This window comes from Telopea speciosissima, chromosome 1 (assembly GCF_018873765.1).
Source record: "Telopea speciosissima isolate NSW1024214 ecotype Mountain lineage chromosome 1, Tspe_v1, whole genome shotgun sequence".
NCBI classification, from domain to species: Eukaryota; Viridiplantae; Streptophyta; class Magnoliopsida; order Proteales; family Proteaceae; genus Telopea; species Telopea speciosissima.
This window is the reverse complement of record NC_057916.1, coordinates 31,701,340-31,714,590: the sequence shown is the minus strand read 5'-3', so window position 1 is coordinate 31,714,590 and position 13,251 is coordinate 31,701,340. Positions and strand designations below refer to the sequence as shown.

The 13,251-nt window shown below is 41.8% G+C and overlaps 1 pseudogene; it reads right to left on the bottom strand.

Moving 5' to 3' along the window:
* Positions 1–8,006: 8,006 nt before the first annotated feature.
* LOC122646149 lies at positions 8,007–9,808 on the bottom strand (annotated as a pseudogene).
* Positions 9,809–13,251: the final 3,443 nt, after the last annotated feature.

Below are 13,251 nucleotides of genomic sequence, written 5' to 3'. Positions count from 1 at the left end.
GCTTTCAAAGCCGTTTGGCTGTCCTGATTCTGCATATGGACTTCTATTGGATTGGTCAACAATGGAAAGCGACTGCTGCCAACATGTCCAGAAGTTTCATTTATGTCAAATTTACATTGATAAGATCCATGCTCCTGCCACCGAGCTACATAATATGATAACTCCATGGCCCTTTTTGGTATGGGGTATGGACGTCATGGGGTCGATCACTCCTAACGCTTCCAACGGACACCGTTTCATTCTAGTGCCGATAGATTCTTTCACAAAATGGGTAGAGGCAGCATCATATGCCAACATCACACATACTCACGTGCAGAAATTCATAAAGCATAACATAATCTGCCGATACAGCCTTCCCAACGAAATAATCACGGATAATGCGAGAAATTTGAAGAACAAGCAAATGAGAGAGATGTGTGAACAGTTCAAAATCACTCACTGCAACTCTCAAGATGGTTCCGTTTATGATTACGCAACAGAAAAAGAAGTGATTTCGGTTCCTTAGAATAAACTAACCAACTGAACTTATTTTTGTTTATGTAATGACTAATGGAGGTTACAGATTCAGTAAAGAGGAGAAAACTTAGAATATCGTAGCTGCTCATGGTTATTTTGGCCGATTGATCTTCCAATATGTATGCTAGTTTCAACAATTTTCGTTCTCTCCACTTACTTGTACCAGGTTTTCCCTCTGTAGAAGACTTCTTCCGAATGGCATAATTGTCTGCAAATGCGCCTCGATCTTCAAAGAAGACTGACTCCTCCTACTCCTCCTTCTCCTTTAGAATAGGATCGTCATTGGTCCTTCTTTCACTAATGATCTCACCATTTTCTAGTAGTTCGCGCGAAATTTGTCTCAATCTCACTTTCTCGAGATGGTATACCTCGCTGCATCTCGGAGTTCCATCGTAGGATGATCAGGATGCGAGACTGCAAGGCTGACTGCCTTGTCCAACTTGACCTGCCGTTCTTCTCCATTTCTAAGTTGATATTGTTGGTCCTGGCCAGGTATCCTTTGAAAGGGATAGCCTGATGGGTAGAAATCGACGAACTGCTCAAAGGGCTCGGTGAGCTCTACAAGGAGTACGCAGTCCCTTTGTTTGAGAGATATATTCCATCTTACCTAAAGAAACCATGGAGATAGGTTTCTGTTGGAGGCCAACTTGGTCCTTGAGCGGAACAAAGGGCGGGAAGACTTAACCGTCTTCCGAAAAGAGATGCAACAATGTTGAAAAGACAACTATCTCACTTGCAAGCATATTTGGGTGGAATCCAATATATGATGAGGTTACCTGTTATTGTAATCATCGTTATTCAGCAAGAAGAATATACGGTTCTTTGAGAATGTGTCACTTTGGAAATTCCAACGATTTGTTTAATCGATACAAATTGTAATGCTCCCCTGGTTCACGAGAAGGAAAAAGGACTAATTTTTTATTGCATCTAGCACGAGATGAAAAAGATAGGACCTCTTTAGCCACCTTCTTAATACACGTAGACATCTCGTTCCACATTAAATTAGTATCTCCCTCCAAGTCCCACGTTCCTTGTTTGACCACCTTGCCGGTAAATGATTTCAAGGATTCTCCTTTCAAGTTCCACCACCTTACCTTAGGGCAAATAGGCTCGCCATCTTACGGTCTTGCGTGAGGAGACATATATCTATGACCACCAATCTATGTTGAGTGGTTAAGCTCTCTCCTGGGATAACTTTACAGTCCTTACAAAACAATTTGTCAGACCTTCTAGTTAAGAAGAAATCTATTTGGCTATTATGATGTCCGCTTCTGTATGTGACTAAATGCTCCCCCCTTTTCAAAGTAGGTATTTACAATGGACATATCATAAGCAACCGCAAAATCCAAAGTTGAGATACCCTCCTCATTCCTCTTACCAAATCCATAACCTCCATGCACACTTTCATAGCCTCTACAATCTCTCCATACGTGACCATTCAGATCACCTCCTATAATAATATTTTCTCCTTGACTAATATCTTTCACTAGTTCATCCAAGTGTTCCTAGAATTGTGTAACTTACTACTTCCATCCAATCCTACATGAGGCGTAAGCACTGATAATGTTGACTAACTCTTTCTCTAACAGAAGTTTGATGGAATAATCCTATCTCCAAGCCTTATAACATCCACTATATCATTCTTTAGAGTTCTATCCACTACAATGCCCACTCCATTCCTATTACTTGCTCCCTCATATACCACAATTTAAAGTCGTCTAACTCCTTGGCTTTCTTATCCTTCCTTCTAGTCTCTTGAATACATGCAATATTAATCCTTCTTCTCCTCATCACATCAATCAATTCTAGACTCTTACCTGTTAAAGAAACAATGTTCCAAGATGCTAGTCTAATCCTACACTTAAAGGATAGCTTCTTAACCCACACATGACCATGGTACGAGAGCTCTTGACTACTTGTCATCGCATACGGGCTTCAATGCAGCGCATCGCTTACAAGGGAAGCCCTAATATAAGGTCGCACAGTAGCTAACATAAAATTCAAATGCTAATAAAACATTCAAGAAAGGATCCATGCAAAAGAGGATTGGCTGACTATAATACAGTCTCGGCTGCCTACCCGACACACCAAAAATATAGTTAAAAATAAGAATATATTATATATAGAGATACAATAACTAAGTAAGCACGATCACCATAAGGGAACTGATACACACTATGGAGAAGTTCTAAAACAAAGGGGAACATGGAGGTAGTAAGATACAAAAAATGTAGAGTAAACAGAAATAAAATAAGCAGTAATATAACTCAGCCGAACATATAGAAATGAAATAGATGGGCCACCAAATAAATGGACAGCAGTCACAGAACATAAATAAAATGAAAGGGCTCTCTGATTTACATAGTTGTTCTGTTGTCAGAGATAGAATCAACTTGCTGCTAAAACACCCAAAAAATCTCCCTTAGTCCCTTGGCGTAAGCCGTGTAACCTTGTTTGGTTTTAAGGTTATATCCCCCGGCATAGCTTTACTGTTTGGAGAGCCTTCACCGGTTCACCCAATGCCTCCCCCCCAATCCTTTCTCCTCCACCGACAACTGCCTGTTTCCCTCTCTTGCATCCTATGTTGGAACGGTCTTGAGGACATCGACTACCTTTTCTTCTCTTGCCCTTTTGCCTCTTCTATTTGGAGAAAAGCCCTCGAATCCTGCTGGCCCCGTAGAAGAAGACCCTTACCTTTCTCAAGGGAGTGGTTTTGGTTGGATATGTCCTTCTCTAGCAATACTATTTGTGATACTGCAGGCAAACTTGTGTTCAATGGTGTTATCTCCCATATTTGGATGGAGAAGAATCTTCGTAGATGGACTTCCAACTCCCACTCTCTCGAGATGATTTGGAAAGCCATCTATTTGTATAGCGTTCAGATTCCCCAAGGAACAGGCGTATTGTTGTCTCCTGGGGCTTACCTGTCTCTCTTTTTCAGACTCCTGTCCCTTTTCTCTAGGGCTTGAGTCTTTTCTCTTCCCCCCCTTTTTCTCTCCCCAGTTTCTGGTTTTGGTAACGAATTTTTTATTCACCCAAAAAACTGGATTGCCCACCAGTCACTAAACACAGACAAATATGGTTTTAAAAAAATTCCAGAATGTAATGACAGAAAGAGCGTCCCAGTGCATGAGCTCCCGCTACTCCAGAATGTAATGACAGGTTAGGTTTATATTCAGCAGGCTGATAATGATTGAATCTCACAGAAAACTTAAGAAGTGAAGACCAATGGCTGTACTTACTTGGTATCGCAGGGAAGAAGAAGGGGAATAAGGTAAGGGAAAGAGGATCAGATCTCCCACCCGATCACCCTAAGAATCCCACTGAGGTTGCTGTTGTCTCTCACAGTAGCTCTGTTTCTCACAGCACCATTGAAGCAAAGCTCAAGTTTCATTCATCATAAATCATGTGGGGAGCTCTTAGGCTCTTACAACTTATAGATGGGTTGAGTAACCCATAAGGAAATTAAAAGGAAACAATTAAAAAAAGAACTCCACGATGGAAGTAAGTGTAATGTAGTTAGACTATTAAATACAAGTAAAGATAAAGTAGAGTTCCACTCTAAAAGAACTCCAACACAATTAATTAATTAAAGAGGGAAGGTCTCCCACGCTGTCAGTGTGGGAAGGAATCTGAACGCTACACAAATTAATGGTGTGAAAAAGGTATGTGGACCCCACATTTTCAAAATAGATAAAATAAAATAAAAATACATGTGCGGGGCCCTCACATTTTGTGAGAGGGCATGGGAAAGAATCCGCACATGGACAGTGTGCGGATCTTTTCCCTTTAATTAAAAGACACATAATAATAAAAATAAAAAACAACTATGGGCCCCACAATTCGGGTTTGAGTGACCAGAAAACACCAAGACCAATAGTCTGGCCCGACCCTATGGTCAATTGAACCATAAGGCTCCAAAAGGGGGACAGTGGGGTACTTATGGTCTGGTTCCCTTCTTCCTTCGATGATAGGTTTGAAACCTATCTGCATCACGTATGCGATGAACTGGGGAAAGAATAGCAGATTTTTGAACGAGAGATGTCGTTGATGAAACCTTGTGAAAGAGAGGGATGGGGGGGGGGGAGAGAGAGCGAGAGAGAGAGAGAGAGAGAGAGAGAGACTTGTGATAGGGAGATAGAGGGGAGGGGAAATGTTTACATTATTGGTTTAAGAAGAATCAAAGATGTAAATACAGCAGGTATTATCAAGCTGACATGGAAGCTGGTCTCCAAACATCATAGCATTTGGGTTGATTGGGTGTACTCTGGCCCCCTCCACTCTGACTCCATTTGGATGGCTCCAACATCCTCTGAAGCATTTTGGACTTGGCGTAAGATACTGAAGCTTTGCCCCACTGCTCTTGAAGCCATCTCTACTCAGATTGTAGATGGCACTACCACCTCTCTTTGGCTTGACCAGTGGCATCCTATGGGCATTCTTCTGCACCTGGTTTCCCCCAGGATCATATATAGCTCAGGTCTCCCTAAGCACTCCAAGGTTGCAGACATCATCTCTCTTGGAGATTGGGCCCCCTCGGCTTCCTCTTCCCCATTACTTACTTCAGTCTGGAATGCATTGCCCCCCAGTACTGGTCACTCTTCTGGTAGGGGAGACAAGACTATATGGACTCCATCCTCTTCAGGGCTCTTAAGCATCAAAGCAGCTTGGAACCTCATCCGCCAGCAAAGTAATGTTTCTCCTTGGCATATGCTGACATGGTTTAAACACCATATCCCTCGGCACAGTTTCATAGTTTGGCGGGCTTTCTCCAACTGCCTCCCAACGCAGTCTTTCCTCATCCACTGCCAAATTGCAGTCTCTCCCTCATGCTGCCTCTGCTCGAATGCCATGGAAAACATTGACCACCTTTTTTTGCTTGCCCCCTCTCCTCTTCCATTTGGAAAGGGGAATAAGCAAAATGTTGGCCTCGCACCAGATGGATCTTGCCTTTCCAAAGAGAATGGATCTGGATCAACATGACATTTGCCGGCTCTACCATTTGTGACACTGTGGGAAAGCTCACCTTTGCTGCCACCATCAACTAGATTTGGATGGAACGCAATATCAGGACATGGTCCTCTAGTTCAAAACCCCTCCAGCTTATTCGGGATTCCATTTCTTGTGACATCAAAAGGAAGCTAGCTTCTATCTCATTTTCTTGCCGTGACACCCCAAGGAACAGGCACATTGTTGTATCCTGGGCCCCCCTCCCCCTTCTTGCATCCCCCTCCTCTTGAGGTTTGGGTTTTGTTTGGCTTGCTGTATTTTTTATTTTTTCTCCTCCCCGATTTCTCGGGCCCCTTGTTTTTCTCTTTTTGGTAATGAATTATTTATTCACCCAAAAAAAAAGGGGAGAGAGGGAGAGAGAGATGGAGAGGGGAGGGGAAAAACATGAAAGAGAGATTTGTTTGAGAAAATCTAGATAGGGGATAAACATATAGAGAAACAATGAGAAATTTAAAAGGAGAATAAGATGAAAGGATGATGACAGAGGTGTGAAGAAGAGAGTAGGGACTAGGGATAAATTATACCACAAACAGTATTTTGGTCCAATGAAGAAGTATGCCAAAAAATTATTGTACGTAATTTAATATAATATATAATTGTAAGATAATATGATAGATATGATATATACATATATATATATATATATATATATATATATATAGCATCATGGGCCCTTACTGTTGAACATCACTATAAGAGACTTAATGGCTATATAATTTGTGTTGCAGGTACTTGCAGTATGTTGTTTGTTGGCTCCCTTTTATAATTTTGCTTTTTGATTAGTAGGACTGGAATGTTTCTCTGACCATATATAATAAAGGGAGCCAACAAACAACATCCTGCAAGTACCTGCAACACAAATTATATAGCCATTAAGTCTCTTATAGCGACGTTCAACAGTAAGGGCCCATGATGCACCTGATAACATGATATAACAGACCAGATAAACAACGCTGCATGTTTAGGAAATTGATGGCAGACAAAATTAGCTTGCAATAACCATGAGAAATTCCATGCTCCCAGTTTCTTAGTCTGTGTCAGTTTCCTGAAAAGGTCGATGAAAAACCAGGAACCATATTTAATGGAAAAAAAAAATCAAGAACTACATATTAATGGATAACATAAAATGAAAGCACTGAAATTCCAGAAAAGAGATTCGAGATCCAAAACCCTTACTTTGTCAAAATTTACTTATCAAGCTGCCAGAACTGAAGTGACCATATGAGCAGAAATTGATACCATGGAGGTGGGCAACAGAGAAAACCAATCTGATGCAACAAACAAGAGAATAAATATAGCAGATTTAAAATGCAAGTGACCAAGAACAGTGATGCATTGATTTCTATTACGGCTTCAAATACATAATTCTGTATTCCAAAATTGAACTGTACCAAGCAGTCCTTCATTATAGAATGAAATAAATCACATGATAGCCCACGATCTGGCCAGGTGGTGAAGTTAATGAAGCAAAGCAGAAAATTCTGCAATTTTGGAACCAAAAGTAGACCTTTTCTAATAGATAACAGCTCAAAAAATGCTCGCTAACTTCTGGTAAACTACTTTTCACAAATTCCTAAATAAAAGGGGACAAAACATCATGATGAGCATTGTCGACCTGAACATCATCACACTAGAAATATATAGGAAATATGCCAATTAAATATAGTTCTGTTTAATCAAACCAATATAGTTCTGTTCCATGGATGCATAATTCTTGGCCATGTTTCTTTGAAGTGCATGGATACATTCTTCTAGTTCATTTCATTTCCACCTGTTCATTTACATGCATGATAAGGACTTGGGTATGGAATCTGGATGGCCACATGACAAAAATAAAATTATGGTTAATATTTAATGGTCCTTAGATGATGCCACAAAGCATTCCATGGAACAGCTTCGAATTGTACATGTAACCAAAGAGTTTAGGAATCACAAATTTCTGAAGCGGAAGCATCCAGTTATCTAGAAAATTCATGCAAATCTAATGGGTAAAGAAAGGTTCTATCATTCATGTGGCTTTTTCACATAAATTTGATATTGACAGCTGTTAGTACTTACAACCTCTAGCCTCTAGTACAATGGAGACTGAAAGTAAAATCGTGTATGAATGTTATAATACATTAGGAAGTCAAGAATATCACACACTTCCATAAACTAATCATACCTTCAAACAGGTTAGTTTGAATTTTCTAAATATCTAACCAAAATGGTAAAGAAATTATGAAGGAGCTCATATAACTAGTTGCCTGATTTACCAAAAAAAAACTAGTTGCCTGATTATCTGACATTGAGTAGGTTTCCTGCAGAAGTAGGTTTTCTTTCAGAGTGCTGCAACTGTTTCTGTCCAAACAAGATAATATGATCCTCAAATGGTGTTGGGAACAGCATAAATTGCATCACCTAAAAAGGGTCACGTATTGAGTCAGGATTCAACATGTTTTCCTTTTGTTGGCAAGAACTTCTGGAGCATTTCCAGGCATTCATGGTCTGATCCATCCGCTGCAAGCACTCAGTGAGTAACCCTTGTCAACCATTTCATTCAGTAGCTGCATTGCTCTATGGATCTCCTTTTTTTTTAAGAAAGCCCCAGACAATTCCATTGAATGTGAATTCGTCTGGCTGGAGACCCTTCTCTTTCATCTGCGAGAACAATTCATTAGCTTCTTCCAACAGACCTTCTGCACATAGTCCTTTTATCATTATGGTATATGTAACTGCATTGGGTTCCAACCCCTGAGTAGAAGTTCTCTCAAAAAGTTTTATGCCATCTGCAGGTCTACCAGCTCTAAACATGCCATCAATGAGAATAGCATAAGCCCTTATATCAGGTCTAACTGTCCCTTTTTCCATCAAATAAATCAGTTCTATTGCCTCATCAAGACGGTTGTTTTTACATAACCCTTCCAACAAAACACAGTATGTGATGATATTTGGACCCATGCCATGGGCCTGCATGTCATCAAAAAACTCCTGTGCAGCCCCAACTCTGCCAACCAGGCAGTATCCACCTATTAGAGTATTAAATGTCGCAACAACAGGCTTCAATCCCTTGCCATACATGTCCCATAGGAGCTTTATGGCCTCATCTATCCTCTTACACTTGCAAAATCCATTAATCAACACATTGTAGGTAACCACATCAGGCTCGTGGCCCCTACCCACCATGGAATGAAAGATTTCTAGGGCATCATCCATTTTACCCTGCAGGCAGTATCCATCCATTAATGCACTGTAGGTGATGGTATTAGGCTCTGCACCTCTTTGAATCATCATGTCTAACAGGGAATGTCCCTCCACAATCCTCCCTTCTTTGCAAAGAGCATTCAAAAGAATGCTAAAGGTTACAACATTTGGTGAGACTCCAACATCCAACATCTTGTCGAATAAACACGCAGCTTCTCTCAATCGGCCAACGTTGCATAGGCCTTGATTCAAAGAACTATAAGTGATCACACTACGTGAAATGCCTTTAGCAGTCATTTCTGAGAATAGTTTAACTGTTTAAGGGCCTCATCAATCAACCCATCTTTGCATAAGCTATCAACGATTGTGCTATAGATGGTTAAGTTCGGCTTACATCTGCCTTTCTCTTCCATTTCCCTGAGCAAGCTAAGGGCTCTTCCAGTGTTCCCAGCTTTGCAGAGCCCATCAATTATTGTTCCATATGTGGGTTCATTACATGGGTAACCCTTCTTTACCATCTTATTTAATAAGTCCATGGCCTCTGCTACATCCTCATCTACGCAGAGTCCCTTAATCAGAGAAGTGAAGGTCACAGCATTTGGTTTATAACCAAGCTTCAGAATGTTACCAAAGCTAGAAAATCCGAAATGCACATGTTTCAAGCGGCAGAAGCTATTAATCAAGGTGTTAAGCGTGAAGACGTCACCGAGGATTCCCAATGAACACATCTCCTTGTACAAAGGGAACACATTGGAATAATGTCTCCTTTTAGCCATGGCCCCAAACAGATGGTTGAGGAAGAAAATGGGTGGCAAAGGTTGCATCTTAACGAAGTGATGAAAGAAACCAAGGCAGTCTTCAAGCTTGAGAGAATCAGACATGCAGCGCTCTCTAACAATATCTAAGAACTGTTTTCTATTCATACCAGGGAAATCCAATGCATAATCTTTTGTAGCTTTCGAATGGATGTCGGCAATTCCATATAAATCTATGCAAATGTGCGTAACAGAGACGAGAAGGAAAGTACCGTTGTGTGTTAAAGCATCCCTTCCCAGCGTTGAAGTAGCAGCAGCACCAACGACGGCTCTTCTAAACATCATTTTGTCTTCCGGTCTTCCCAGCGTTTCTTGACGTAAACCATAAGGTCCTTTCCCACTGATCTACAAGTTTAAGTTCAAATGGAGCTGGTCAAGTCCCAAAAGAGTTTTTAAAAAATGAAAATGACTCAACGAATCGTTTGGGTAGGGGGTAAGCTAGCACCTCTGTATCTATCTCTCTCTTTTTTACATAAAATGATCTCACTACCCTTTAATGTATGATACTATTTTACTATAAGGTGCATTCCTCTATCCCGCTTGCTCAGAGAACTTCCCCCTTAAAAAATATATGAGAGTGCATACCAATTACCAACATGTAGACAGCTGAAATATACAAGGATGCGTAAACATACATGGGATGGTATAAAATTGAATTTTAGCCGGGAATTGGTATAGGTATGGGTATCCAATTATCAGAATTACCACATCACTCTTTCATGTGACACTACTATGTGTGTAGATTAGATTGCACAGAGTGTAAAACCTCCCCCCCCCCTCCTTCTCTGTCTCTCCATTTTTTATGTGTTCTAACCTTCTCTAAGAGATTAAGGGATATTTTTAAGTTGCAATGGGTTAACTATCATAAACCTAACCAAATGCATAGAGGATTCTTCTAGTTGCAAGTAATAGGAAGTGAAGGGAAGAGAAGTGAAACTAATTAAAAAATAAAAAAAAGAAAAATTTTAAAATCATGATTGTATAATCTGCTAAGAACTCTTACAATATTTGGTAAACTATACTTTTCAAATGTAATCTTATTTTTCTTTTCAAATAAAAAAGATTGTTAGTAAAAATATAAAATTTAATAACCAAATTTTGAATGTTTTTGAGTTTGTTACACAATCATGTTAGATAATAATTTCAAAAATTAAAAAAAAAATCCTAGTTTAGTATTGATTTGTATTGCGTCAGAAAATTGTTCAAGGGTCCTTTCGAGTACCGTAATCTACAAAAGAACCTGGGTGACAAAGGAGAACCGGTGTGGTTCCGGCCTAGGACTCTCCGATGCCTAAGTTAGATCTCTCTGAGCAAACAGATGAATAATAGAATTCAAGATGGGTTGATGGGGTAGAGTACCTTCCCTTTTATAGTAGAGTATGGCGGTGTGGAGAGTCCCACTTGATGTAGAGTGGCCTTCGTAGTTGATAGAGTCCCTGGGTAGCAGGGTTCCTCCTCGATTGGTTGTCATCCCGTGGGATGTAGTGTCCCAGTTGGGTTGTCGTTCTTAGCAGATAGATGTTGATACGTTGTCAGATATGGTGCTTAGTGTTTATGTCCATCTGGGACTATACAGTTGATAGGCGGTGTACGTCCAGTTGACGACGACAGTGACGATGGTGTTGGTCTCCTATCAAGATCCACATCCGTGCTTGGATCCACGTGTGTGTGAGGTCCCCGTCTGCGTGTGCATGGAAGTTCGCGCCCCAAGGGGTTGGAGCCCAAGGGAAGCATACTCCAAGGGGTTGGCGCCCAAGGGAAGCTGTACCCCAAGGGGTTGGTGCCCAAGGGTGTGGGTGGTCCGCGCCCGTGCTAGTTCCTCTTTTGGTCCTGTTACGGTCCACCTCCTTGGACCCGACACATGGCAGCCTCCAATTGGTCTTCATGAATCTGGGTTTATCATTTGCCCCCCACTCTCTTGGAACGGAGTGCTCAAGAGAGTATCTTTTTCATTTTTGTTTTGAAGCTTTGTCTCCCTTGCTCTCTTTCGGTTTCTTCCTTTCTTGGCTATTAGCCCTTGGCCTTTCTAGTGGCTTGCTTACTCTTGATCTTGATCACGTCCGTGGTTTCGGTCATGAGCTTGTCGCCTCCTTGTGCCCGTGTCGCCCATACCTCGATCTCATGTTCTTTGCTCGTACCTCAGCTTGTTTGTGCTCGTCCGCGCCCGTTGGCGCCTCTCGACTGTCTGCACCTATCCGATCCGCTCCTGTTCGATCCACGCCCGACTCGATCTACGCCTGTTTTGATCTACGCCCGTCTCGATCCGTGCCTGTTCGATCCGCGCCTGTTATGATCCATGCCCGTCTTGATCAGCGTCTGTTTTGATCCACGCCCGTCGAGCTGGGTTGGCGTCTATCGCTCCCGTCAATCCGCTTCTATAGGCCGTCGTGCCCATCCGCACTTGTTGGAGCCGCTCGACTGCGGCCCATGGGCGTGGCCAAAAACCCTTTTCTTTTCTTTCTTCTCTCTTGCTTTTTCTTCTTTTCTCTCTCCTACTGTTCTTCCTTCTCTCTCCTACTTTTTCTTTTCCCTCTTCTCTCTCCTTATCTTCTCACCCATGACGCCCATTGATGGCGCCCATTAATGTGCTTTTTTTTTTTTTCACTCTCCTTCTTTTCTCTCTTCTCTCTCCTTGTTCCTCGCCCAAGGGGTTGACGCCCATGGCCTTAGGCCGTGATCCCTTGATGGATCTCTTCTTCTTTTTTTTTTTTTTTTTTTTTTGCACTCTCTTTCTTCTCTTCCTTCTCTTCCTTCTCTTTCCTTGTCCTTTGCTCTCATTCAAGAGTCGACGCCCATGGGCGTGGACCCTTGGTTCCTTCCTTTTTTTTACTCCTTTCTCTCTCCAAGAGTCGACGCCCATGCTTTGGGCATGGACCCTTGGCTCTCTTTTTTTTTTTACTTTTTCTTCTCTCTCTTAAGAGTATTGATGGCTCCCATTCATGATTTTTTTTTCCACTCTCTTTCTTCTCTCTCTTCTCTTTCCAAGAGTCGGCGCCCATGCCTTTTAGGCGTGGACCCTTGGCTCTTTCTTTTTTTTTTCGTAGGAGTCGACGCCCATGGTCCTTCGGTCGTGGCCTCTTGGCCCTCTTTTTTTTTTCTTTTTTTTTTTTTTTCTTTGTATTGAGTCGAATTAGTCTTTGGCCATACACACATCTTTACTCGAACCTTGACCTCGATCCCTCGTAAACTTTGACCTCAGACCTCAGACCTTGAACCTCGACCTCGGACTTCGACCTCGAACCTCGCCTATGTCCATGACCTGTCGCCTACCCTTAGCCGTGGCAATTTTTTTTTTTTTTTGTTTTTTGTACCTTTCTTCATGAGTTTGCTTGTTGGTCGTTGCAGCTTGCTTTCCACTCTCTTGGGTCGGTGGCTTGACGTTGGGGGACTACTACTCAAGTAAGTAGCCTTCCTTGCCATTGTCCATGATGCCTAGCGAATCTAACTCCACCACTGTTGTGGTTGAGTCCACGGATGGATCCTCTTCAAGGTCGTCTTCTTTTGTAGACACTCTCCCCCATTGCCTCCTCTCAGACCTACTTCTACTGACGGGGAGGGTGCCGTTGATAGTCCTGGCCTAGATGGTAGTCCTTCTAGAGATGATCTCTGCCTTTATGAGGTTTCCTTCTCCCACAGCCTTCTTTCTGGATTTCTGTGGTTTGATTCTCGCTCCTTTGTGTATTGCTCTTCGTTACTCGTATATGGCCAATAGGCCTTAGTAGTCATC